Source organism: Bos taurus, chromosome 6, assembly GCF_002263795.3.
Source record: "Bos taurus isolate L1 Dominette 01449 registration number 42190680 breed Hereford chromosome 6, ARS-UCD2.0, whole genome shotgun sequence".
Lineage (NCBI taxonomy): Eukaryota > Metazoa > Chordata > Mammalia > Artiodactyla > Bovidae > Bos > Bos taurus.
Window position 1 is genome coordinate 59,977,877 of NC_037333.1, and position 27,415 is coordinate 60,005,291.

The 27,415-nt window shown below is 40.0% G+C and overlaps 1 protein-coding gene across 17 annotated transcripts in view; it reads right to left on the minus strand.

The window, feature by feature from the left end:
- APBB2 (amyloid beta precursor protein binding family B member 2) overlaps window positions 1-27,415 on the minus strand; it is a 384,026-nt gene that overhangs the window by 266,123 nt on the left and 90,488 nt on the right. For 11 of the 17 annotated variants that reach the window (XM_059887475.1, XM_059887481.1, XM_059887476.1 and 8 more), the window contains one exon: window positions 7,361-7,466. The gene's annotated coding sequence lies outside the window, so the exon portion shown is untranslated. 17 annotated transcript variants of the gene reach the window in all.

Below are 27,415 nucleotides of genomic sequence, written 5' to 3' on the forward strand. Positions count from 1 at the left end.
GTCCCATCTCCCTATCCCAACAACTCCCTCTCCCCACCATAGTAACAGCTTTCAGTTCAGTCGCTCAGTCGTGTCTGACTCTTTGCGACCCCATGGACTGCAGCACGCGAGGCTTCCCTGTCCATCACCAACTCCCGGAGCTTGCTCAAACTCATGTCCATCGAGTCGGTGATGCCGTCCAACCATCTCATTCTCTGTCGTCCCCTCCTCCCGCTACCCTCAATATTTCCCAGCATCAGGGTCTTTTCTAAGGAGTCAGACAAAAACCCAAGATCAAATCCCATTCACTTAATAGCAATGCAACCGTGAGCAAGTTTTCTCATCATTTTCTACACCTTATTTTCCTTATCTATAAAATAGAGATAGCACTATCACGTTTGCAAGCTTTCTGTTGTATTTGTGAGATCTGAAAACACTTTATGTAAAGGGCCAGGCAGGAACCCAATAAATGTGTGTCAGATGAAAGAATAAATTGCCATTCTGTTCTCTGGCTCCAGATCAAAACATAACCATCAAAATGTAATTTGCCAAAGCTGGTCTTCATTTAACCACAGATAAGCATTTGGAGTTGTAACATACAACTGGAGTCTGTCCGCTGTGGAACATCAAAGGGAGAGTTTAACATCTGCTTTTAAATGCAGGAAAACAACAATTAGTTCACAAGTAAAAGGGAAAGGGATAGGACGGGATTTTATTTTCCCTGCCAGGGTATCCATGTATTAAGGGACTACCAGCTTACAGCAGACTGAAGCTTTTTTGCAAGGTCACATAGTTGGGGGACGTAACCCTGGCAGTGGTTTTTAAATTCAGTATTTACTGACAGCTCCTGCTTTCATGATCAAGAATGTACAGGCCAAGTCTGCCCTTCCTTCGAAGGGCAAAACTAAGCAGTCAAAAAGTGCAAGAATCAGACTGAGACCAAAGAATATTTTTATCCAATTTGTTCACTCTTCTAGCAATCTAAGATATTAAACCTCAAGAGAGAGTAACATCACAAATCTTTGAAATCTATGAAATGCATGCCTGTGATGGCCAGGACGCATTTGTTTCTGCTGTAGAGCCAGGCTCTGAGATCCATTCTCCTGTGGTCTCCTTCCCGTCAGGCTGAGCAGCAGCCAGGGGAATAAGCGGCTCCCTGTGCTCTCACATACCTGGACCTGCCATGAGAGCTATTTACGGGCCCTCACCTTCCTCTTTTCCACTAACAGAGGCAGAGAAGCTATGAACCTTCCCCAGGGCTTGCCTTCCTCCCTCACTGCTCACTTGTGCTACTCGCCTGGAAGATGAAAGAAACCCCAGAGTTTTTCAAAGCCCAGTGGCAATGTTGATCTCAAGTAACATTTTCCATTTTCTTTGGAAAATGTTTTCTTTCCTACTCTCCTCCAGCATAGGGAACATGAAGCACAGTCTAAACTACCTCCTTGGAGCACATAGAAGTAAACACAATAGTTACAAGAGAAGGTGAACTCTGGCTTAAAGACACCCAAGGGTCATCATGGGATAAATATGTGCTATAATACTGAACCATCACATTCTGTCTTACAAGTTCACAATTCTAGCCTTTAAAGAATATCTGAGCAAAAGTGGTTCCCATCTGAATACAGGCATTTTTTCCCCAAATTCCCAATGAACCAGGTACACGAACCTACTTTCATAACCTGTTTTCTTATCCACTCTCATGTTACAGATGTTTTCTTGCCATAAGTCACAGAGTTCATAAGCCAAGAAACTAGGGTGTCTGACTCCAGGGATCTCCCATAATCTGCCCTGAACCAGAAAAGTACTTCCGTTTGTTGTCTAATCTGAGTCCAGCCACTCCCCAGCTATGTGACATTAGACAAGTCACTCAACGGTAGTGACCATCAACACAAGGGCTCCACATATTTTTAGAAACTGAGGTCCTCACCTACATGAACGATAGGGTAGTATATTTTTATGGACTCAAAAATATTATTTAAGACAGTTTCATACCTACCATGGCAAAGGAGCATCAAGACAGCTTTACAGTTTCCAAAAGGTACTAGAAGTGTGTTTTAGTCTCAGCTTCCAAACTTAGTCTAGTTTTGGACAGCAAGTCATAAATTTTTAGATAAAATGGCATCAGGAATTTCCTGAAACTTTTGAGATCAATCTAGATATCAAACTATTAAATAAGTAGGTAAATAAATAAATATCACACTAAATCGAATGACCACCCGCCCCTTTTAAGTTACACTTGATATAACTGCAACAGAAGCTTTACATATATAATTTTAAAATACTGAATTTTAGGAGACAAAATATCTTAGAAATTATTCACTTTACCAATGCAAAATTTACTGAGCAAAGAGTTATGAAAAACATACAAAAAACGTGAATGAGACTGGATCCCAGTGCTCAAGACCTTGTGTGTGTGTGTGTGTGTGTGCATACATACACTCTCAGTGCTCAGTGGTGTCTGACTCTTTGCAACCCCACGGACTGTAGCCCGCCAGGCTCTTCTGACCATGGAATTTTCCAGGCAAGAATAATAGAGTGGGTTGTCATTTCCTCCTCCAGGGGATCTTCCTGACCCAGGGATCAAACTTACATCTCCTGCTTGGTAGGCAGACTGTTTACCCCTGTGCCACCTGGGAAGTCCCCCTCAAGACTACAGTTTATTAAACATTATGTAATTAACTATACCCAAGTTAAAAACTATAAAAGATAAAATCAGAACATATTATCAGAGAGATTTGAGTAGGGTATTAAGGGAGTTTTGAAACATAGAAAAGATTACTTCTAAGCATAGCATGGTGATTAAGAGCATAAACATGAGAGTCATAGAGAACTGGGCTTTAGTCTTGACCACTCCACTTCCCAGCTATGTGACATTGTGAGTGAACTGAAAGTTGCTCAGTCATGTCCGACTCTTTGCAATCGCACAGACTATACAGTCCATGGAATTCTCCAGGCCAGAATACTGGAGTGGGTAGCCTTTCCCTTCTCCAGGGGATCTTCTCAACCCAGGGATCAAACCCAGGTCTCCCACATTGCAGGCAGATTCTTTACCAGCTGAGCCACAAGGGAAGCTAACTTGTCTAATGTGATATTAGATCCCTGATTCCTTGGGAAATGACTGCCCTTCCTCCACGGGCTCATAACATTTGTGAGTCTGTCTTCTCTACCAGCTCTCCAGAGTTGGATGGGTCCTGCATGGGCTTTGAAGTTAGATGCATTACAGTTAGAATCCTAAGTCAAACATTTTTTAGCTGTGTGAATGTTGGCAAGTTCCTTTCCCCTGAGTTTCAATAATCTCTACCCCAAGAATTACTGTGACAATCCAGTGACTCAATACTTTGATTTCCACATTCATTCAGACAGTGGAACCAGTCTAAGGGCAGAATATCAGAATTAGTATATCTAATTGTACCATGTGAACTATGAACTATCCTACTAGGAGAAATTACAACTACCTTATATGCATTGTTGTTTTATTGGTGATGTTTAGTTGACAACTCTTTGCAACCCCATGGACTATATAGCCCACTAGACTCCTCTGTCCATGGGGTTCTTCTGGCAAGAACACTGGAGTAGGTTGCCATGTCCTTCTCCAGAGCATCTTCCCAACCCAGGGATTGAACTCATGTCTCCAGAATTGGGAGGCAGACTCTTTACCACTGAGCCATGAAGGAAGCCCCATATATATGCATACTGGTTCCCAACTATTACGTGTTTGTGTGTGTGCGTGCATGCTCATATGTCTATAGATATATATACACATGTTTTTTAAATCACTGTTCTAAATTGATCAATTAAATGCTTGTTGTTTACTAACTTTGTTTCCATTTGCTAATTTAACTTAACAAGTAGTAGCAGATACCAAAAGTTTAGGAAAAAATAATAAAAAAACTTAAAGATGAGAAAATTCTACTCATGATTTATTTTGGAAGAGATAGATCAATGAATATCATTAGTGAATGTTAGTGGTCAAACACCTCATTTAAGAATATCCAGCTGACTGTTCGTCACATAGTACACACTGAATAAATGTAATTTGAATCTGAATTTGAAACTCAAATTAAGTTCTTTGAAAGCAAAAGCATATCTCATTCATCTTTGAACACTGAGCTCTGAACACGGTGCCCAGCACACAGTAGTTGTGCAAAAAATATTGGTTTAATAAATGAACCTAAAACTGAGAAGGCATAAAAGATCTGTAATACATTTCGCATCTCCAACTGATGTGGATTTCAATCTGTTCCAAGAAATTATATCCCAAAGCCTATGAAATGTTCCTTCTGTACCCATCACCTTATCTGAGATATTTAGAACTTCTTGGGAGGGAGAAATAACATAGATAGAATCCTTTCTTAGGCACAGAAATATTGATGAAGACAGCTAAGCAGGAGGAACATGTCACCCGCGCTCCCGTAATATAACAAAGGGACCAAAGAAGGCGCAAAGTTTTACACACAGTGCCTGTCAAACGGTGACATTCACCATTGTGAACACATATCTAGTCCCATAAGCCTCCTATTCAGAACATGTCTTTTTACAGTAAACGCTCTATAGAGATTGTAGAAGGTGAATTCTAGTCTATTATCTGTTTGCAGATGAAAAACTCTCACCATATACTTCACATATTTTTACTCCCTTCTAACTGAAAGCCAGGATCACCTCAAATTAAACAAAAGGCTAAGATCCACTTGTTTCTCTTCCACTAAAAATGATATTGTGGACAAACATTTATTAGCATGGGAATTCATGACTTATTAAGTGGAAAAGGCAAGGTACCAAATAATTCATAGCATATTCTACACTGGCAGTATTAACATAAAAAGAAACACATATATGCATTAAAGACAATAATAAAATAGAAGCTACTTTCTACTTTTTTTAAATAATCCATGCCTAATTTTTCAAAAGTGCATCTAATCTTGTCATAGACTCAAGTTTTCAGAAACCTACTTCAAATAATTTCATACTTGAAACAAGGAAGACTTTGAAAACATGTTTGTGATTAGGAAAAAAATAAAAGCACAGGACAAGTGGGAGTTCAAAGGAAGTATGGTGGTTGTTTAGGGTTCTGAATTTCCCTTAAAACTGTGCATTTATCTCCCCCAAAATAAGTCACTAATTCATTTAAGTACCTCTTATAAGGGCTTCTCAGGTGGTACTAGTGGTAAAGAACCTGCCTACCAATGCAGGAGACTGAAGAGATGTGGGTTTGACCCCAGGGTTGGGAAGATCCCCTGGAGGAGGGCTTGGCAACCCACAACAGTATGCTTGCCTGAAGAATCCCATGGACAGAGGCCTGGCCGGCTACAGTTCATAGAGTCTCACAGAGTCGGACACAACTGAAGCAACTCAGCACGCACGTACAGCTCTCCAAGTGCTATTAGAAACATTCACCCGTGACTTCTGTAAATTTCAGAAGGGACTTGCCTCTATCTCCCCCTGCCCTGCCCTCTCCCTTGTTTACTTCCATACAACTAGTTCTCCACAACTAGATTTATGCGTAGCATCCACATTATAATCACCTTTTTAAACTTTAGAGTCACCTGTGAACATCCTTCGTGCATACAAATTTTCACCTATGACCTCAGTTTTAGTATGCTTCTTCTGCCATGGTCCCTCTGGTACCACAGGACTGTTTTTAGTTTATTATGGTGATCAAAGGTCTTACCAAGGCCTCGCTTCTACAAAATGGAAAAGTAACTTTTACAGCAATGTCACAAAGGGAATATTTTGGTGTAACAGAAGGAAAATATTTCACCAGGGACTATATAAAATTTTAAAGAAATACTAAATCATTTGAAAGGCAGTCCAAGTAGCTCACTTTCTGGGACTGTTATATTTCCAACCCAAACACCACTGCAAATATTGAGATCCTAAAGCCCAGAGAATTAATCTTTTGCTCTTTTCGTTCCACTTCTGTGAACAGATTGGTGACTTTCAACATAATCCTCTTTCAAATATCCTTCCAGGATGGAATAACAATTAGACCACATAGGATTTCCATTATTTTAAGGTCAATATGTGAATACAAACTAAAAAACTCAGCTATTAATAAACATATTGCTATTATTTTTTAAAAATTCCACTGACTTTTTTTTTTAATACCACAGTATATCACTACTGCCAATATTTCACTATAAACAGAAAAGTGTTTTTGGAGAAAATTTTCAAAGTCCTTGCTTTCAGTGGATTTATATTTTAGCAGAGACTTCATAGCTCTCAGAAAGTGTTTTCGCGGTGTGTGTGTATATTCTGTGGTGTGTATAATATTTTTTCAGTATGACTATCTTACTTAACTTCAAAAGAGTCATAACTTACCTTACTATAATTATTTCCATATAACAAACAATTTTGTTATAAATAAATTTACATGACAAACAACATAACGATAAAATCTGATCTTACTGTTTAATGCTTCTGTGAACCTTCTAGAGTAAGGTTCTTTTATCTTGTTTTGTTTTAGGAATGTTTCAACTATCTCATTTGTACTGTCAGAAATGTAGAGGAGTTAGAATACACAAGAAATACAAAGTTTAGGAAACTATGTAGTGATTTAATGAGCAAACAGCTCCTATTGCCAATGATATTGCTTTTGGAACACACCAGAAAGGAGGTGTGGGTGAGCACGTGTGAGTGTGCATGAGTGTGTGTGTGCTATTTTGTTTACATTCTTAGGGGCCACTCATATTTCCAAGTAATATCGACAAGAAAGCAGACTGATTTTATTATTTTTAGGGCCCGTTTTACCTTTCTTTTCAAAAAGATCAGGGAACAAGACTGAACTTTATGGCACCAAATAAGTTTTTCTGTCAAGGCCTTCCTACAGGTGTCTCAAACTATCTTCAAGTTTCTCTAAGTTGTAAAATAATAGAACTGACAGGTGCATCAATTCTTCTAAGGCCAAGCTACATGAGGGACTTATTGAACACATGATTTTCAATTTTATTTTCCTTTCCAGACAAGAAAAGAACCAAATGGATTTCACTCTTATCCTAAAGAATTCAGAACCAAAGAGCTTATTTAAAAGTCTAAAATGCCTGAAGCTCAGAAAACTGAACTCAGTTTTCTATCACACCATATTATACTCTTACCTTTAGAATTTATCTTCTGAGCACCTGGTAAAAGATTTTATCACAACCTTGAGGACTCAGCTTATGAAATCCCAAAGAAATGGCACAATGCAGAAAGTCATCCTAATATCTTGGAAGGTTTTCTTTTTTTTACGGTTCCTGAGTCCCTTTCCACGTTTCAAGCCCATAAGCGCATATAAAACTTATAAAGCCAGGAAAGAAAGGAAGTAGAAAAGTGACAGACACATTATTAACTTTCTGAGACAAATTAAACAGAATTTTTTTTTAAAGCAAGTTAGAAAAACACTTACTTTTCCCAGGTCTTTGGTACAAAGCTCAGAAGGCAAGTTCCCTTTTCCCACAAAGTCCTGTTAATTACTAGCAATGACTCAGTGAGGTCAGGCAGCCCAAATATATCTAGAAATTGTGTAGAGACAAAAAGTTAACAAAGTCAGATTAGAAATTAAAAATCAAAATACCACATTGCTATTCAAAGTCTCTATGCATAATTAAAATACAGATTTCACTGGAATATCTAAATGATGAACTGTGATATCTACTTTTCTTTCAGAACAACACTAACGAGACTTGCTAAATCTAGATGGTGTTTTGACTTGTCACCTTATTAAAGTTACTGAAGCAGGAACCAGCAAGGCATCTTGGCAACCATTCACGGTAAAAATGTCCTTCTCAGGGAGTCATAAAAAGCAACTGAGGGAGGATCTGGACTTCTAATTATACTGCAACTTGGGAGGGAAGGTCTTCTGAAATCACACTTGCCTGCCCCACCTTCCAAAGATGAGCTCATCTCACAAACACAGAAGCGGGTTGTAAATAGACGTGAACAATAACAACTTAAGAAATTCATCAGCAACTTATAAATGCCCGTCAGGTGTACCCACTTAAGCGCACTTCACTTTTGCATGTGGGAATGAGAAGAGTCTTGTTAACTTTTTTCTAATGAAACAGAAAATCTGAAAATTCTGTGTGATGATGCTCTCACTTAAAACATCAGTTACTTCCTCTCACAATCTTGCAAATGAATACATAGGTAGTAACTCATTCATAAGATAAACGAGTTTCACTAGGTGTAACAGACGCCACAGGTAAATCATAATTTGAAGTCTAAACCTGTCAGGCTCTCCCGCAGTGCCAGGGCTGCACACAAGATGTTATTCTAAGTGTGATAAACTTGTTTAAAAGCCATGAGAGATTGAGAAATAGGTCCATTAGGAGGAGGCAGAAAGTACTGTCACCACAGGCAGTCAGAAACCCACAAACATCAATGGGCATCATTTATTATTACTGTCACTGTTACGCTTTAGAGTACTGTTACTGTTCTGCTGTTATTGTTACATTACACAGTGTGGACTCTTAAGCCAAGTTTTTCTGTTTTTACACGAATATCCCTGAGACATCAGTGCAGTACCACATAGTACACTCTGTTCTCCTCTAACTCTCGTGTCTGATATCACAGGGAACAACCTGAGCATAACTCGGATTTCACATTTGTTTAGGCACGATTTCACACTGCAAGAAACACAGGGTAACAGCAGAAGACTGCACGGGGAGGAACCCCGCTGCCTAAGGTTACACAGAATGCACAGAGCCACACCTCGAATACCTGCCAGCGATCTCAGCTCCCCACAAGGGTGCCAAGCCACGGTCCTCCACACCGGGTGTCCCAACTTTGCTTCTGATTTCAGGTTACCCCCACTGCCATCACCTCACAATGGCTCACAAGCTGTAACCCTTCCAGGGCCTCAGTCCACAGGAAGCGTCAGGGTTTTCTCAAGGTAAAGTGCTGTATTATACTTTTATCTATTTATTTCTTAACCCAACACATATGTGTAAAATTGTGCTCCGATTTTTATCCAGTTTCCATTCTATTTTTTTTTTTTAACATGTCACTGAGAAAGGTTTTTGAGTGTATGTCCCTAATCCCACTATCCCTTAAGCACTGGTTGGGCGGCGGGGGCAGGGCAGCGAGGCAGTGTGTCATGATTCTGCATAGCGTGGCAGTTTTTAGAAACACATGTATTGCACTTTAGCAGAACCGACTGTATAATAACCACTGTTTATAAGGCTGCTTGTGATTTAAATCAGAGGAGTTAAATTATGATTTTCATATATTTTCATTATGTTTAAGACAATAGCAATATATGTCATGTGTGTGTGTTAGTCGCTCAGTCATGTCTGACTCTTTGCAACCCCATGGACTGTAGCCCACCAGGCTCCTTTGTCCGTGGGATTCTCCAGGCAAGACTACTGGAGTGGGTTGCCATTTCCTTCTCCAAATATATGTCATACAATTTTAGAAAGACTCTCACTCACATTTTAGGTTTTACAGTAACCTAGTATGAACACTTTTAAGGGTGTTTCAGTTACGTGAAAAATTTATTAATTAGAAGTTCCCTGATGGTCTTGTTAATAAATAACGTGTTACTGTACCATTCTGGAGAGACCAACATGATGGTGTTATAAAGACAGATTCTTGCAGAGGAGGACTTATCTGGAATTGCGAGAGAGGACAAACTGAATTACTTGTCATTCCTTGAAACGAATACATCTTTAAAAAAGTCCAAGATGTACATAAAGATATGTACAAAAAGTTTTCCATTACAATAACATATTAAGCAATTTTAAAACAAATGTTTGGCAATGGATAAACAGTTTTTTTAAATATGTAAGATACTTAACAAAATGAGAAAATGTTTCTAAGCAGTGTTCACTGGGGAGTGCTGGCTATAGGATGGATGATACGTTCAATGTGATCCCAATTTTTTAAAAGTATCTATATCTAGAAAAAAAGACTGAAAACAAGTCAATATTTGAAAAGTTGCTAATTAAAGATAACAAAAACAGAGTAGAATAATTTTTACTTTCTTTGCATTTTTCTGTGGTATCCAAATTTTCCACAATAATCATGTCTACTTTTATAGTTAGAAATAACAATATGCTATATAAAAATAGGACGAAGGCATCTGGTGGGAAATAACTCTTTTTATCCCACTTTAATTTCAAATGTGAATCCAGCCAGTAAAATGAACACCAGCCCAAGAACAAGGACACCAGATGCTACTTCCACAAGCATTAACAGTCACAGAAAGTAATTTCTATCTCATAATTCAAAGGCAAATACAGTCCCAAAAGAGATGTTCAAAGTATATAGATCAGTTATAAAAGCCAAAATATAATTTGCTTTTACTGGCTAAAACAGTTATAGATTTAGTAAAATCCGGATTAAGGAAGATTTTTAATTACATAATTACATACAAGCTGTCTTAATGTCCGAAAGAAATTTAGTTATGGATGAAGAAACTGTGCCCTGGATATAACTCCTTTCAAACAAGATCAAGATTAAAGAAATACAAGAAGCAATGGCTTTGGTTATGGGGATGAATGCCTCACTAAAGGGAGTTTTCAACAGAAAGTAAGAAAAGAGAGCTGGATCTTTATGACCTCCGAAAGAAGTCAGCTATATTACAATTTTCCCGATAACCATAAAACTGGGCTTTGAAAATGACTCATTTGCCAAAAATGGTGATTCCTTAGTCATCAGTCTGCTTAGTTTAATCCCGTGCACTGAAATCCCATAAGACCTGAATGGAGAAAGTACTCAGGAGTCAAGGGCTAATGTGGGGCAATTTGGCCACCACACACTTGAGTTCACTTACTTATGCTGGCCAGCAGCACATTTAAACGATGTGCCCCTTTTCATTTTCAGTGTAACCTTGCTAGCTTATCAAATACCAAGTAACCATTTGGTGTAGAGTAATTGCTTTAGTACCACTCTCCATTCTCAAGAATGCACTGAGGGTTAAAAATCAGGGGCGGGAGGGGTGCTGTTTCACAAAATTACAAAGCATCTGTAACATGTAATGTATACATCTGAATAATAACCATTGTCCTATTGTACATAGATGTACTAGTCTGTTCTTTTTTTTAACTTCCAAAAATGTTGACTTCAATGAAAAACAAATAAAAACAAAACCCTTCTGTTTCAAATTTGCTTTTGTATTTTTAAGCATTTTCGAAAGTTCTCCATCATATGGAAACAATTAACTCCTGGCTTCATGTTTTGTTTTGTTTCATAGAAAAGGCAAATTGAACATTTTAATTACGCTATCTACAAAGAGAGATCACAGAGGTGATACTGAGTTCCAGAAAAATCAGTCGGTTCAAATTCAAGAGCAAAGGCTTCATTTTATTAAATGCATGTTGATTACTTTAGAAAATAACTTAGAAATTCTTGGCTTCTATGTTTTATAAGTTGCTGCCTAAAATGCTGCACATATGTGCCTTTAATAATTTGCAACCAAATATTATAATCAACAAGTAAATTCAAATATTGTTTTCAATTAGGAGTGTTGAAAATAAAAACTATGAGTTTTAATCTTTACAAGAAGACATGCTGAAATATGTATTTACCTATACACACCTCACACTAAGGGATTCTCAGTATGGAAACCATATTTCTTAAACTTCTCTAAGAATTAGCATACGTGTAGCTCAGGGGGATACACTCTCTCAGCATAACTGGATATAAAAAAGGGCAACCAATTTTCAGAGTCTACCTGGAAAATAAGCAGAAATTATTTTCTCAGGCTCTCTCGTCACTCCCTGGGCAGAATTCCAACATAATCTAAATTGGTCTTGGCACCATCTCACTCCCCCTTTTGCATCACTGAGCCACCTCTGGTCCAAAGCCCAGTGACCTTCAATATCCATGGCCTCTTCCTTTCACTGGTTCTTCCCTTCCAACTTCTAGACTCCTGATGACTCCATGTGAATATTTCAGCAAAGCTGGGCATTGAGGAAGTTTAAACAAATGATTCATGAATTTTAACTTTCTCTGGATTATATGCATTTTTAGAGAAAAGCTTGAATACCCAGATCCTGCCTTTCTCAACACTGTAACTCATTGGAGAAATAGTTGAATCCAGGCCTGGAGGGTAAGGAAAGTACAATATAAACCTAGAACCTCTCACTATGCCAGAAAGCAAGCAGTGCTCAAATATTAATGCAGACATGACACAGGACAAGGGAGCTGCCTGAAAGGGGCTCCCACTAGGCCCATGTGGTACAGTCTGAACAAGGAAAAGAATGATATGAATAAACTGTAACACGTTCAACTTAAAAAAAGGAACCATAAATCCACAGATCTTCATGCAAAGGAGGATACTGGAATGCTCTTTACAAAGACGGCCAGCTAACAAACACCAAAGGAACAGCAGAAACAGAAAATCCCACTTTGCAACCACTGACGCAATGATTGATTCAGTCGAGGCTCATTAATAGACAACGAAGACCATTAGGGGAAGGGTTGCTGTGGAACAGGATACTCACACAGTCTCAGAGTATCACCCTTCAGATTACTTATCACTTACCTAGGGGAAAAGGTATCCTTATAATGGAGAGCTCTGGCAGACCACCTTACCCAAGCGATGGCTGGTATAATCAATCAGAGGGTAACTGGACGCCACATGTCTCCACTATGTGATGTGTCTGTCAAAATGCTTAATCTGTATCTTACCATAAATTAACAATCAAGTCCAGATTGCAGTACTTTCTATAAGAAAATTATCTTGGAATTTTCCAAGATATCAGTGCCACGAATGACAAAAACAAATGAAAACAGGGTGACTGTTCTGGATGAAAGGAAAAGAAACAAAATGCAATGAATGATTGTTGGTGAACTTTGGATGAGGAGAAGGGTTATAAAAGACATTACTGGAATAACTGGGGAAATCTGAATCGGTATTACGGGCTGTGTGGGAAAACACTCTTGTGCTTGTGAAATAACATGTGAAGTAATTGGGGTACAGGGTCAAGCATGACCTCTATAATTAATTAAATAGTTCAGCAAAAGTATTTTTAAAGTATATGTATTCAGAGACAGAAAGAAATAAGACAGAAAACAAATTTGGCAAAATGTAAGCATTTATATGGCAGGCTATAACCTATAAAAGCCAGTAAGAGCCGAAGAAATGATGCTTTTGAACTGTGGTGTTGGAGAAGACTCTTGAGAGTCCCTTGGACTGCAAGGAGATCCAACCAGTCCATTCTGAAGGAGATCAGCCCTGGGATTTCTTTGGAAGGAATGATGCTAAAGCTGAAACTCCAGTACTTTGGCCACCTCATGCGACGAGCTGACTCAGTGGAAAAGACTCTGATGCTGGGAGGGATTGGGGGCAGGAGAAGAAGGGGACAACAGAGGATGAGATGGCTGGATGGCATCACTGACTCGATGGACGTGAGTCTGAGTGAACTCCAGGAGTTGGTGATGGACAGGGAGGCCTGGCGTGCTGCAATTCATGGGGTCACAAAGAGTTAGACACGACTGAGTGACTGATCTGATCTGATCTGATGGTTACTTATAGGTTAGGTCTACTCCATATAAAAAGAAATAATACAGGAGCTTATGGTTGAAACTGACACAAAAAGATTAATTTTTCTAACACAAAAATTACAGCATTTAGTCTATACCAAAAAAACACAAACTTTCTCCAATTCAGTTTTCTTCTGTAGCAGTTAATAGTCATTAGGTGGAAGGCAGAAGATTTAGAAAGAGAAGAAACCTAAGGAAGAGGATGACAACGGATAAAAATTAGGCACAGTTCAGTTCTTTTCCACACCTCTTCTTTTGAAGAAGAGGTTAAGTTCCAAGGTTTAAAAAATTATGCCCTGTTTTCCATCCTGATGACCCTGGGTAGATGTAAACCTTTCCAATGAGTGAGAAAGAGTCCCACTGCAAGATGGAAACTAACTAAACACCAGAACCAGGGAAGCTGAGCATTTCATGTCACGCTCAGCCCTGGCCAAGCCTAGAACAGAGGGCCATGCATCTGAATAACCATCCGTCTGAGCACACTAGCATCCCAGCTTGCCACTTGTAGCACCTCCTCAAACCGAATGTGTTGGAAACAGTGTTCTCCGCCACCAAACCCGACCCTGTGTTTTCATCACCTTTCTTCTTAGTCTGTTGTTGTTCAGTCACTAAGTCGTGTCCCACTCTTTGCGACCCCAAGGGCTGTAGCCTGCTAGGCTCCTCTGCCCATGGGATTTTCCAGGCCAGAATACTGGAGTGGGCTGCCGTTTCCTTCTGCACTTTTTGGTCCATCCAGTCTCAAAAGCGCAGTTGCATCTTTTACTTCAGTTCCCACCTGCCCTGTCTTCCTCGTTCACATACTCAGGGCCATATTAGCCACGAGGCCTCTCGCGGTCCAGGCAGAAACAGCTTCTCTTTTCTCTGTTTCTCCTCAGTATTTTTATCTATGGCACTTACTTGGCACTTTTACAATATTTTTGCCACACAGAACCGATTCTGCACTCACTGTAGGTAAGAGCTTTATTATGTCACCTCATTAAAAAAAAAAAAAAACCACTGCAATTCTGTGAAGTACTTTATTATTTTGCTATTTACAGCATGGATAGTCAGGTGAAGTAACTTGTATGAGGTCACAAAGTTGATCTACCCTAATACCAAGGTGCTTCAGGTTTTATTTATAATTTTAAACCCTGTCCCCTGTCCTTAAATCAAGCACAGACTCCTTCAAGAAAGGGATCATTTTATCTGGCTCTGCATTCTCTCCAAAGTCTAGCAACACTCATAACTCATGTTCACGGAATTATATTTCAAGACTCAGCTCAGAAACCATTTTTCTTTCTGACTTCCAGCCTCCTCTTGTGCCCCTCCTCCTTGCCCTCCGAACGCTTCTACTGCAGTATAGGCACGCCCTAACTGCGGCGTTTGTGCCCCGAAACACAGTAGGCACTTAATGAATGTTCACCAAATGAAATGTTTATGCATGAGACAGCTGGGTTCCTTATCAAGGCTGCTATGTCTCGCTAGAAAATTGATCTCCACTTTTATCATTATCACATACTGAGGAAATTATTTTAAGAGAGAGTGACAGTGGGAAAATGGAGATAAACAGTCTTGGTCTTCAGGTCCTACTCACTTCATCTGCTGTCCCGGGTACACTGTGTTCTGGAGAAGTGCTTCTGAATTTTAACATATATAAAATATCACTCAATACAAATTACAACTCAGTATATCATAGGGCTTCCCAGGTGGCACTAGTGGTAAAGAACCCGCCTGCCACTGCAGGAGACGTAAGAGATGGAGGTTTGATCCCTAGGTTGGGAAGATCCCCAGGAGGAGGGCACAGCAGCCCACTCCTGTATTATTGCCTGAGGAATCCCATGGACAGAGAAGCCTGGTGGGCTTCAGTCCGTGTAGACCAACACAGAGTTGGTCACAACTACTTTGGCCACCTCATGCAAAGAGTTGACTCATTGAAAAAGACTCTGATGCTGGGACAAGAGGAGAAGGGGACGACAGAGGATGAGATGGCTGGATGGCATCACTGACTTGATGGACGTGAGTCTGAGTGAACTCTGGGAGTTGGTGATGGACAGGGAGGCCTGGCGTGCTGCGATTCATGGGGTCACAAAGAGTTGGACACGACTGAGCGACTGATTTGATCTGATCTGATCTGAAGCGACTTAGCATGCACACAGCATGTTGTAGTACAGTCTGAAATTCTGTATTTCTTTTTTGGGGGTGGGGGGGAGGATAAAGGATGCAAACAAGAGGCTAACCAAGATTCTGTATTTCTAACAAGCTCCCAAGAGATGTCTGTGCTGCTGATCTATGGACCACACTTTTGAGGAGCAAAAGTCCTAGACTGTAATAGTGAAGCTGTTCCCATTTCTCTTAAAAGAGAAATAGCATGTAGGCTAAATGACCAGACAGGAATTCACAGTGTTAATGCTAGTTATCTCTGGGTTTCTTCTTTCCACTTTTCTATAATTTCCAAGTATTCTATAATGACTCTTGCTGATGGAAATAAAAATTTTAAATTCTATATATACACACGCATAAAAAACTCTCCATTTGGACACTTCTACTCTGCTCGACTACATCTTTGTTTAAGCAACAAATATACTTAAAAGGACCAGACTTGGGAAATAACAAGATGGTGAATTTAGCAATTCTCTGTCTGCTCATTTTAACATGTAGATTAGCATAAAATAGTAATTACCCTTAACAAGCAGTCACCACCACAAGCATTGTTTTTCTCAGGTTCCTTTCCCTTACAAGAAAGAGAAAGAATTCATTCAGGTAGAAGACAATAAAAGGCACACCAAATTAAGGACAGGAGAAAAACCAAGCAGGCGCTACACTGAACCTCGTCCAAGTGGGTCAACAGAGCCTCATGAAGTTGAAACGAAGGCGGAAACGCATTCTCCCAGCAGAAGCAGGGTGGGCTGGGTTCCCCGACAAGGCTAAGTGGAATAAATTAGAGCGGCACTATCCAGGCACCTGCAAGTGAGGTGGAAAGAAATGGTCCTCAGAGGAGCTCCCTTCCAAAGTGTAACAAGGGGAGATCATTAGGAAAAGGCAATTAGAGGCTGCATCTTTGCAGGAAAGCACTCCCCAAATACCTGACTCCTTCTCTTCCATGGAGTTCCAAAGGATGCCAGGTTTAGTCTATCAGCTGTAGAAGTCGCAGCCCTGGCAGGCAGGCCCCTCATAACCACTCCGTACCTGCAGCTATTCCAGACACTTGCCCAGGCCCTAGGTGTCTGTGAAGTGACAGAAACAAAGGAGGCGTCCAAGTACCGCTCCTCTGGAACCAGTGTTCCTGGTTAAAGCAGGATGGACAAGGTTCTGCATTCTCTGTTTTTCAACCCACAGTTCTAAAAGACCTTTTTCTGTAAAGAAATATTGTGAAATTCACTGTGAAATTACCTGAAAGGATGGGAACTTAGTGCCTGGAAGGCTTATATATACACTAGGACTGAACCACTTCTGTTTGTCTATTAAGAATGTGGTTTCATATCTGTAAAGTTTAGACATGCTAGACATTCAGCTCAACTGAAAACAGTGAGTCACTGTTTCTTTGCTGAATCCTGTGAGTCTAGAGCTGGACCACTCAAGGCAAATAAACATATGCTGAGGTTTCTAAAAATGTGATCATGTGAGATTTCAAAAGTAATGTCAAAGTCATCGTCTTGATGGGAGGAAAAAAAATCTGAAATCTACTTGGACTTCCTTACACTTCTTTTATTGAAATTCAAATTGTTTTTATTTTTAATTACAGGAATTGTAGATGGCAAGGGAGAAAGCACCATAATCTTCTTAGTGATCCAAAGCCTACAAGTCCTAATATCATAGTTGGAATTTTAGATTTAAAGAGACTTAGGAAGCATGACAAATAAAATGCAATATGTGGTCTTTAGCTTCTATTCTGGTTTTTAAAAATGTTTTTAATGCTAAAGACTTAGAAGACTAAGTCTTTGGGAAGTTTGACTATGGATTGATAATAAATGACATTTGGGTATTATTATTTATTTTGCTGGTCATCATAATAGTACTGCCTTTATGTAAGGTAGCGTCTGTATTTTTTGGAAATGCATGCTAAAGTATTTAGGGGTAAAATGCCATGAATTCTAAAATTTATTTTTAAGTGGTTCAGCAAAAAATAATATATGTAAATTTAGACACATGAAGTAAATAGGAAAAATGTTAATAATCACTGAAATTAGATAGGGGTTCAATGGGTGTTCATTGTAATATTTTTTACACTGTTTTTCTATTTGAAAATTTTTAGAAGTTTAAATTTATATCAAAAACACATATGGCCCTAATAGTTTTATCTACCCTGTCTTGCCATATTAGACCACAGTCTTTTCTCCAGAAGACCTCTCTCACATCTTCCACTTCTGTAACTTTGCGTATTACATGCTCTCAATTTTCTCCCTCTAGTCACTTTGCCTCTGGGGAAGGCTAATTTATTCTTTCAGGTCAATCTCAAATGCTACCTCCTCTTGCCTAACCTCTGCCCAACTTGATGCATCTCCCCTTTTCTGACTGCCTATGACACTCTGTACCTCTCATCACACTTACCGCATTCCATCCTGCAAGATAAACACTGACTCTGACCTTTACTGAGTGCTTCCCACACGTGAGGCTGTGGTCACATGACCTCACGTGCATTCTTTCCTCTCTTCGTTTCTTTCCTACCCCACTGAGGTAGGAATTGTCATTATTCTCTTTCCACAGGTGAGAAATGAGATATGAGAGGCTGGGTGACTTATTCACAGGGTTAGTAAGCAGCAGTGCCAGGCTTCATCAAACACAGCCCATTTGCATTCAAACTCTTAAGCATTCGTGTGCATGTCATCAGCAACGTGGCCTGATCCTTCCCTAATAACAATTTAAGGGCAGGTAGAGCATATTATTTATTTATTCACTCAACCAATAATCATTGAAAAGCCACTATTATTCAGAGACATCTGGCCTATGCGATGGGGTAAAGTTGTGAACATCAACCTTTTAGCAATAAACAAACTAAAATAGACTGGAATGGGTGAATTTAACTCAGATGACCATTATATCTACTACTGTGGGCAAGAATCCCTTAGAAGAAATGGAGTAGCCATCATAGTCAACAAAAGAGTCCAAAATGCAGTACTTGGATGCAATCTCAAAAACGACAGAATGGTCTCTGTTCATTTCCAGGGCAAACCATTCAATATCACAGTAATCCAAGTCTATGCCCTGACCAGTAATGCTTAAGAAGCTGAAATTGAATGGTTCTATGAAGACGTACAAGACCTTCTAGAACACACACCCAAAAAAGATGTCCTTTTTAGGGGACTGCAATGCAAAAGCAGGAAGTCAAGAAACACCTGGAGAAACAGGCAAACTTGGCTTTGGAGTACAGAATGAAGCAGGACAAAGGCTAATAGAGTTTTGCCAAGAGAACAGACTGGTCATAGCAAACACCCTCTTCCAACAATACAAGAGAAGACTCTACACATGGACATCACCAGATGGTCAATACCAAAATCAGATTGATTATATTCTTTGCAGCAAAAGATGAGAAGCTCTATTCAGTCAGCAAAAACAAGACTGGGAGCTGACTGTGGCTCACATCACGAACTCCTTATTGCCAAATGTAGATTTCAATTGAAGACAGTAGGGAAAACCACTAGACCATTCAGATATGACCTAAATCAAATCTCTTATGATAATACAGTGGAAGTGACAAACAGATTCAAGGGGTTAGATCTGATAGACAGAGTGCCTGAGAACTATGGATGGAGGTTCGTGACACTGTACAGGAGGAAGTGATCAAGACCATCCCCAAGAAAAAGAAATGCAAAAAGGCAAAATGGTTGTCTGAGGAGGCCTTACAGATAGCTGTGAAAAGAAGAGAAGGGAAAGGCAAAGGAGAAAAGGAAAGATATATCCATTTGAATGCAGAGTCCCAAGGAATAGCGAGGAGAGATAAGAAAGCCTTCCTCAGCGATCAATGCAAACAAATAGAGGAAAACAATAGAATGGGAAAGACTAGAGATCTCTTCAAGAAAATTAGAGATACCAAGGGAATATTCCATGCAAAGATGGGCACAAAAAAGGACAGAAATGGTATGGACCTAACAGACGCAGAAGATATTACGAAGAGGTGGCAAGAATACACAGAAGAACTGTACAAAAAAGATCTTCACAACCCAGATAATCACGATGGTGTGATCACTGACCTAGAGCCAGACATCCTGGAATGTGAAGTCAAGTGGGCCTTAGGAAGCATCACTATGAACAAAGCCAGTGGAGGTGATGGAATTCCTGCTGAACTATTTCAAATCCTAAAAGATGATGTTATGAAAGTGCTGCACTCAATATGGGTGGTAAAGATACCATCACCAGGGACTTCCCTGGCTGGTTAAGACTCTGCCTTCCACTGCAGGGGGCGCAGGTTCCATCCCTGGTCAAGGAACTAAGATCCGATACACCATATGGTGCAGTCAAAAAAAGTGGCACCATTTTATAAATGAGGAAAATTGACGCTTACAGTTGAAGTGAGAATTCATTCAAAGACACCACTGCGTGACTTTGTTCCACTGGGATTCTCCATGGCCTGGCTCAAAGCCAACTGTACTACTGCTCTCTTCAGTCAGAAAGCCAGGGCCCCTCGCTGAACTTGTCCACAGTGCTGGCCTCATCTCTGGAGGCGGTCTTTCTGTGCAGGCCACGTCTGTTCATGCATCCAATCTCCTGAGGAGAATTACATAAACTGACTCAGGACTAGGGCCCTGCCTCACTCACCCATCACCTGCCCTGTGTTGACACAATGCCTCCCACTCTGGGTGCTCCCTAGGCCCAGTGGCCCGTGACCACATAAATGATCCTGAGTTGCAAAGCTTATCCATGAGCAAAAGCCATGGAACAAAAACATACCCTGTTCTGGTGCTTGAAAACTAAAAGTTCAAGACAACTATTTTTCATTGACCTTAAATAAATTAAGTTTTACAACATGGCTGATAACCATAAATAGAAAAGAGAGGGTGTTGTTTTCCCCATGAGTCCTCAGCTAGGCCTCCAACTGGGGGCTATGAACATTCAGGGAATGTGCCACAGGTCTTGGTTTCCATCCAGATTCCAGAAAAAGAGCAGAGGAAAATGAGTTTTACCAGCAATATAGTTTGAGTTCCTCCTCCAGGAACCACCCTCTACAAAATAACACCTAAAACGGGCTTGTGCGCATTCTTCTTTCTATAGCTTTGTTGGCCAAATTGACCATTCTGTTATTAGAACCTTGGATCCTCTAAGTTGAATGAAAAGTCAAATATTTTTAAAATATTATATCATTAAAAAAAGACTCTTCTTTGCTCCCCTGGTACATAATATAAAGGTTCTGACTTTGCACAGAAAGGGACTGATTCAGAGTTAACTGTTCCTGCCTTGAAAGGAAACCAAAGGTTTCCAGTGCCCCAGGATATCACAGAAGTTGCTGAAAGAAGCAGTTTACTGAATAGTACTTCTGTGTCTTCAAAGTTTTAATATCTAACAGTGGAAAACTAAAACCATTTGGATCAAAGAGGCTAAAAAAAAAAAAATTCAATGCTTCCTTTGTTTGTTTTTAACCAGAATAACCAAAACTGAATATAGTTCACCAAAGTATTAAATTTCTGTCTCACTGTAATTTACCTTCTGTGTCCAACTATACAAGAGACTTTTTAAAAAACTAATAAAATGTTCAATCTTACCATCAATAATAATATGCTTTGAATTGTTCAGAAATGAAAGATAGGATTGTGGGTCTCTCCAAACCCTTTCTTGTGTGTCCAATGGCATATATTATAGGCTTGCTCTTCTGCATTCATGAGAAAAGTGACCAGGGAATACCAGAGGGAACTAAGGGAGGTGTGTGTGTGTGTGCATGCCAAGCACTGAGCCACAACATATCTGTGGGTGGAGTTAGAGTAGAGGAAGGCAAGCAACAAAGCTGGCACTCTTAAAAAGTGTCATAGGTGTCTCCTAAGATCTAAAATTCGACTTGCCCCTCCACTTTTCCACTCTGTTCTTTGCTCTAGGAAGCTGACAACATGCTTCCTCAAAGCAATACTGATGAAAAAGAACAAAGCTGAAAGCATAATCCTCCCAGACTTTAGACTATATTACAAAGCTACAGTAATCAGAACAGCAGAGTACTGGCATAAAAACAGACACCAGGATAAATGAAACAGAATAGTGAGCCCAGAAATAAACCTCACCCCTGCAGCCCCTGTTCTACTCTCTGAGTCTAATTTTCTATTTTTGATTCCACATTTATGTGATACCATAGAGTATTTGTCTTTCTTTGTCTGACTTATTTTACTTAGCATAATACCCTCAAGGTCCATCCAGATTGTCACAAATGGTAGGATTTCCGTCTTACTCGAGGCTGAATACTCCTCCACAGTGTGTATGTATATGTGTGTACGTGTATACGCATGTATACGTGTATATGTGTATATATGTGTAGTCCATGTAAAATATCTTCTCATCTTTAGCTATTCATCTGTTGATGTACATTTAGGTTATTCCATATCTTGGCTACTGTGAATAATACTGCAATGAACATGGGAATGTAGAAATCTCTTCAAGGCCCTGTTTCAATTTCCTTGGGATATATACCTAGAAGTGGGATTGCTGGATCATATGGTAGTTCTAATTTTTTGAGGAAATGTCATACCATTTTGTACAGTGGCTGCACCAATTTACATGCCAACCAACAGTGCTCGGGGTTTCCTTTGTTCCACATCCTCACCAGCACCTGCTGGTGCCTGTCTTTTTGATAACAGCCGTTCTTACAGATGTGAGGTGAGTATCTCACTGTGATTTTGGTTTGTATCCCCCTGGTCATTAGTGATGGTGATCACATTTTCATGTATCAGTTGGCCTTAGACCTTCACCACCTCTAGTTCAAAATTGGGAAAGGAGAATTTCAAGCCTGTATGTTGTCACTCTGCTTATGTAACTTATATGCAGAGTACATCATGTGAAATGCCAGGCTGGATGAAGCACATGCTGGAATCAAGATTGCTGGGAGAAATATCAATAACCTCAGATATGCAGATGACACCACCCTTATGGCAGAAAGTGAAGAACTAAAGAGCCTCTTGATGAAGGTGAAAGAGGAGCGTGAAAAAGATGGCTTAAAACTCAACATTCAAAAAATGAAGATCATAGCATCCAGTCCCATCACTTCATGGCAAATAGACGGGGAAACAATGGAAACAGTGAGAGACTTTATTTGGGGGGCTCTAAAATCATTGTGGATGGTGACTGCAGCCATGAAATTAAAAGATGCTTGCTCCTTGAAAGAAAAGCTACGACAAACCTAGACAATGTATTAAAAAGCAGAGACATTACTTTGCCAACTAAGGTGCATATGGTCACAACGATGGATTTTCCCAATAGGCATGTATGGATATGAGAGTTGGACCATAAAGAAAGCTGAGCGCTGAAAAATTGATACTTCTGAACTGTGGTGTTGGAGAAGACTCTTCAGAGTCCCTTGGACAGCAAAGAGATCCAACCAGTCTATCCTAAAGGACATCAGTCCTGAATATTCATTGGAAGGACTGATGCTGAGGCTGAAACTCCAATATTTTGGCCATCTGATGCAAAGAACTGACTCATTGGAAAAGACCCTGATGCTGGGCAAGATTGCAAGCAGGAAGAGAAGGGGACGACAGAGGATGAGATAGTTGATAGCATCAATGGACATGAGTTTGAGCAAGCTCTAGGAGATGGTGAAGGACAGGTAAGTCTGTTGTGCTGCAGTCCATGGGGTCACAAAGAGTCGGACATGACTGAGCAACTGAACAAAAACAAAAACAATACCTCTTATGCAGCCTTCTCTTGCCTCTAGCTCTCTCCTTTCCCTTAACTTTCCTACACCATGCTTATTATCCTGATATACTATATATTTATATATTTATGGCCATCTCCTCCCATGAGAATGCATGGTCCCATGAGCGTTCAATCCCTGCGTCAGGAAGATCCCCTGGAGAAGGAAATGGCAACCTACTCCAGTATTCTTGCCTGGAGATTCTCATGGATGGAGGAGCCTGGTGAGCTACAGTCCATGGGGTTGCAAAGAGTCAGACACAAATGAGCAACTTCACTTTATGCCTACTGTTTGAAAAATGGGTAGTGCACAGTCTGCACTCACTAAATTTTTGTTGAATAAATTATTTGGTTAGGGAAAAATAAAAAGAACTGCTGGTCTGCTTTCCTAATGACTGCAACTGAATTTCCAGTGACCAAGATCTTCAATGGCCATCTTTAGAGATGCTATAGAAAGAATTCTGTAAATTAAAAGATGAGTCTACATGAGGATTTTCTACACTGCACATCAAGCCAGCAGAGTACACAGTAAATAATAATAATTTTTTAAAAATGAATAAACCTAACTGTTTAAACCTGAGTGGCAAAGGCTTTATGTAAAGCACCAGAATAAGCAAGTTTCACTCTGCAAGCCACAGAACCCCAGTCACAATTACTCAACTCTGCTGCCGCAGGATGTTAAGAGCCAGAAACAATACATCAGTGAATAAGCACAGTTATGTGCCAATAAAACTTTATTGATAAACACTGAACTATGTATAACTTTCACATGTCACAAGATATTATTATTCTTTTAATTTTTTTCAAACACTTAAAAATGTGAAAACCATTCTAGAGTTGTAAACCATATAAAAACAGGCTGTGGACCAAGATTTGACCTCTGCGCTATAAGTTTCCCAATTTACATCCTTTCTAAGGGTGGTTTTTGTTTTGTTTTTTTCTACAAACGAAATACATTCTGCCCCATGAATCTCTTGGATATATAGTCTACAATTAATTAAGCATGGAATAACTGCTTTTGTTAAAGAGTAATAAGCTGGAGAAGCAGTTTATTTAGGTGAATAAACATTACTAATGAACCCTTTCGTGGCTGTCTTTCTACACAGATTTTGGTCATCTTCAAATGCTAGCTCTGTCACCATCTTTTCCCTTATCTAAGTATTTTCATTTTTCAGCCTGTTTAAGAAATTTCAATCTGCTCTTTCTTCTTTTACAGAGAGGGGAACTGTAACAAAATCTTAGGACAGAGGGGAGAGTGGCTTCCCAAGGATTTGAGGCAAGGTGGATTCCAGTACAATGTTTCCTGATTAAGTGTACAATGTGTTGCTCAAACTTTGCTTCCAAGTACTCTAAACACCCTCTGTTGTGTGGGCCCTGGAATGAGAACTATTTAGACTGCAGGTGCTACTAGCACTCAGGGTCACCTGTCCCCATGAGCCATAAAAATTTACTGAAAATGCCAGGCTGGCACTAACATAGCCAAAACATGTTATTTCATAACTTAAAGTACAAGATTTTCAATTCCTCTCATTTATAATGATAGCCTCATCTCTCTTACATAATAGAAATATATGAAAATGAGGAATTTGAAAAAGCACTCTTCATGGTATCTTTCAGAAATGCCGGCCAACACAGGGAAGAGGTGGATTAACATCGGACATGCCTACTGGACCATGGACACCCTATAGAGGATGGGAACACTTCACAGTAGCCCTTTGAATGCTCTCAACCCAATCAAGAAAGAATTCAAGAGGAAAGTCCCCACCCCCTGTGTTCTCTGAGCACAGGAGACATGGAACAAAACTCAAATTTATTTTAACCTAATTGATCACATACTCCACTTGCCCTACTCATTGTGCAAGCAGATCTACTGGAATGTGAAGTGAAATTTTTTTCAGTTTTCTGCAATGCCTCTGGTGCTCTGCTTCTCAAATTTCCCAGTAAATCAAATTCAAATAATCAGGCCAAAGGAAGCCAATGGTTTTCCAACTCCTACTGTAAGCAACGCAGCCTACATACTGACTGTGAAAACCACAGATTAAATTAAGCTTCGCTTGAATTTCAAGATGCCAGAGACGGTCTCCTGAGAAAGCGGACTTGGCTTGAAACCCCGGTGTCTCACACACAGGGTCCAATTCACAGCAAAGACGGCCGTCCACAAAGCCTCCCCGTCTTCCCAGACCTCTCCTCCATTCTGCAAAGCTTGGAATACACACATCAACGAAGTTGAGACATCAAATCATGGAAAGTTGTAAGATAAGCGCCTCGGCCTCATCTCACACTCTTCATTGAGTTTCTGAGGGAAATGGCAACGCAGATGAGGCAGGCAGCTTCCAGCAAAAATAATCAGAAGTGAATAAATACACCAAGGAATCACCACTGTAGCTGCCTGGCAAATCCCATGGGCATTTAGATCGACACATTCTGTTGGGGAATAACCAGGGCCCCAGGGAATCACCCTCTTCCAGACACCCAGACTGTGATGCTGAAACCAGGTGATGGATGAAGTGATGGTGAGGACACTTCCCTAAACAAGCCTGGCTGCTGCCTGTATTAGTCTGCTGCTGCTGCTAAGTTGCTTCAGTCGTGTCCGACTCTGTGCGATCCCATAGACGGCAGCCCGCTAGGCTCCTCTGTCCCTGGGATTCTCCAGGCTAGGGCTGCCCTAACTAGCCACCACAGCTTACACGACTGAGATCTCCAAGTCCAAGATCAAGGTGTCACTATCCACATGTTGACAAAGCTGCTCTGTTCTAAGGCCGCTCTCCTCGGCTTAGACGCTGCCTTCCTGCTGTTTTCTGCCCTGGGCTTCTCACTACACGTGTCTGTGTCCAGATTTCCTTGTCTTGTAAGAACACCAGTCATAACAAATTAAAGTCTACCTCCATGACCTCATTTTAACTTAACTGCTTCTCCAAAGACCCTATCTCCAAACATACAATCACATTCCAAAGTACTGAGGATTAGGCCTTCGACATAGGAATCTTGTGGGGGACACAAATCAGCCCTTGCCCTGCTGGAACCACTGCTATGGCAGGGCTCTGCTTCCATTCATTCTGACCAGTGCCAGAGGCTTGACAATAAACTGATAACTCAATTCTCGCTATTCTGAAAATTAACTAACTTTCTTTATAGTATATAATTTTCACTGCCTTTATAAAATACTTTGTCACATACCAAATACAATCACAAAAAAAGTCATTGGCAATGGGGCACACTAAGCCTCAGCTGCTTTTTTTTATTTTTATTTTTTCTTTAAAGCAATTTGCACTGCAACAAAGATCACCACAAGAAAACATGAGGACACTCAGTTGACATTTATCATAGTGGAAGGCAAGTGTGAAAAAATACATTCTCACTTATTTCATGTATACCTTTTCATGCAGACATTCATGTCTTTGCATGAAGGATTACTTACTGCTGTGTTCATCTGTGCTGCCAACTCTAGATATTAAATGGGTTTAAAAAAATAACACTAAGTGTTGTATACCTAAAGCTAATTTAATATTGTAAGACAACTTAGACTTCAATAAAACACACATGCACAGACACATACTGAAATCAAGACTTCTATTCAAATGAGGTGTGTGGCCAGGAATACCATCAGTGAAATGTAACATTTAAAAATCCTGTATCTAACTGATTACCAACTGAGCTACCAGCTACCAGCTCACTTGGTAAAGAATCCACCTGCAATGCAGGAGACCCAGGTTTGATCCCTGGGTGGGAAAGATCCCCTGGAGAAGGAAATGAATGGAAACCCACTCCAGTCTTCTTGCCTGGAAAATCCCATGGACAGAAGAGCCTGTCCACCAAATTTGGTAAACCACAAAATGATTACCAAAGCTCTTTTTAAAAGAAATACCAAAACCAGTATCATTTAAAGGTGTTTAATATCAATTTAAGCCTCAACAATTTCTGACCTTATAACTGTTTACCTCCTCCATATTTAACTATGTTATTTATCAATTCCATAAACATTTACTGAGACTGTACTATTTAGCAGGCACCATTCGAGGTGCTAGAGATAGGTCACTAAACCAGATCCCCGCCCTCGTGGAACTGAGTCTGATAAGATACACACATCACTTGCCCTACTGTTCTGCAAACACATTTTCCTTCCCAACTTCCCTGATTAGGACATGGGTATCTGCAGCCTCCTAACTCCCCAAAT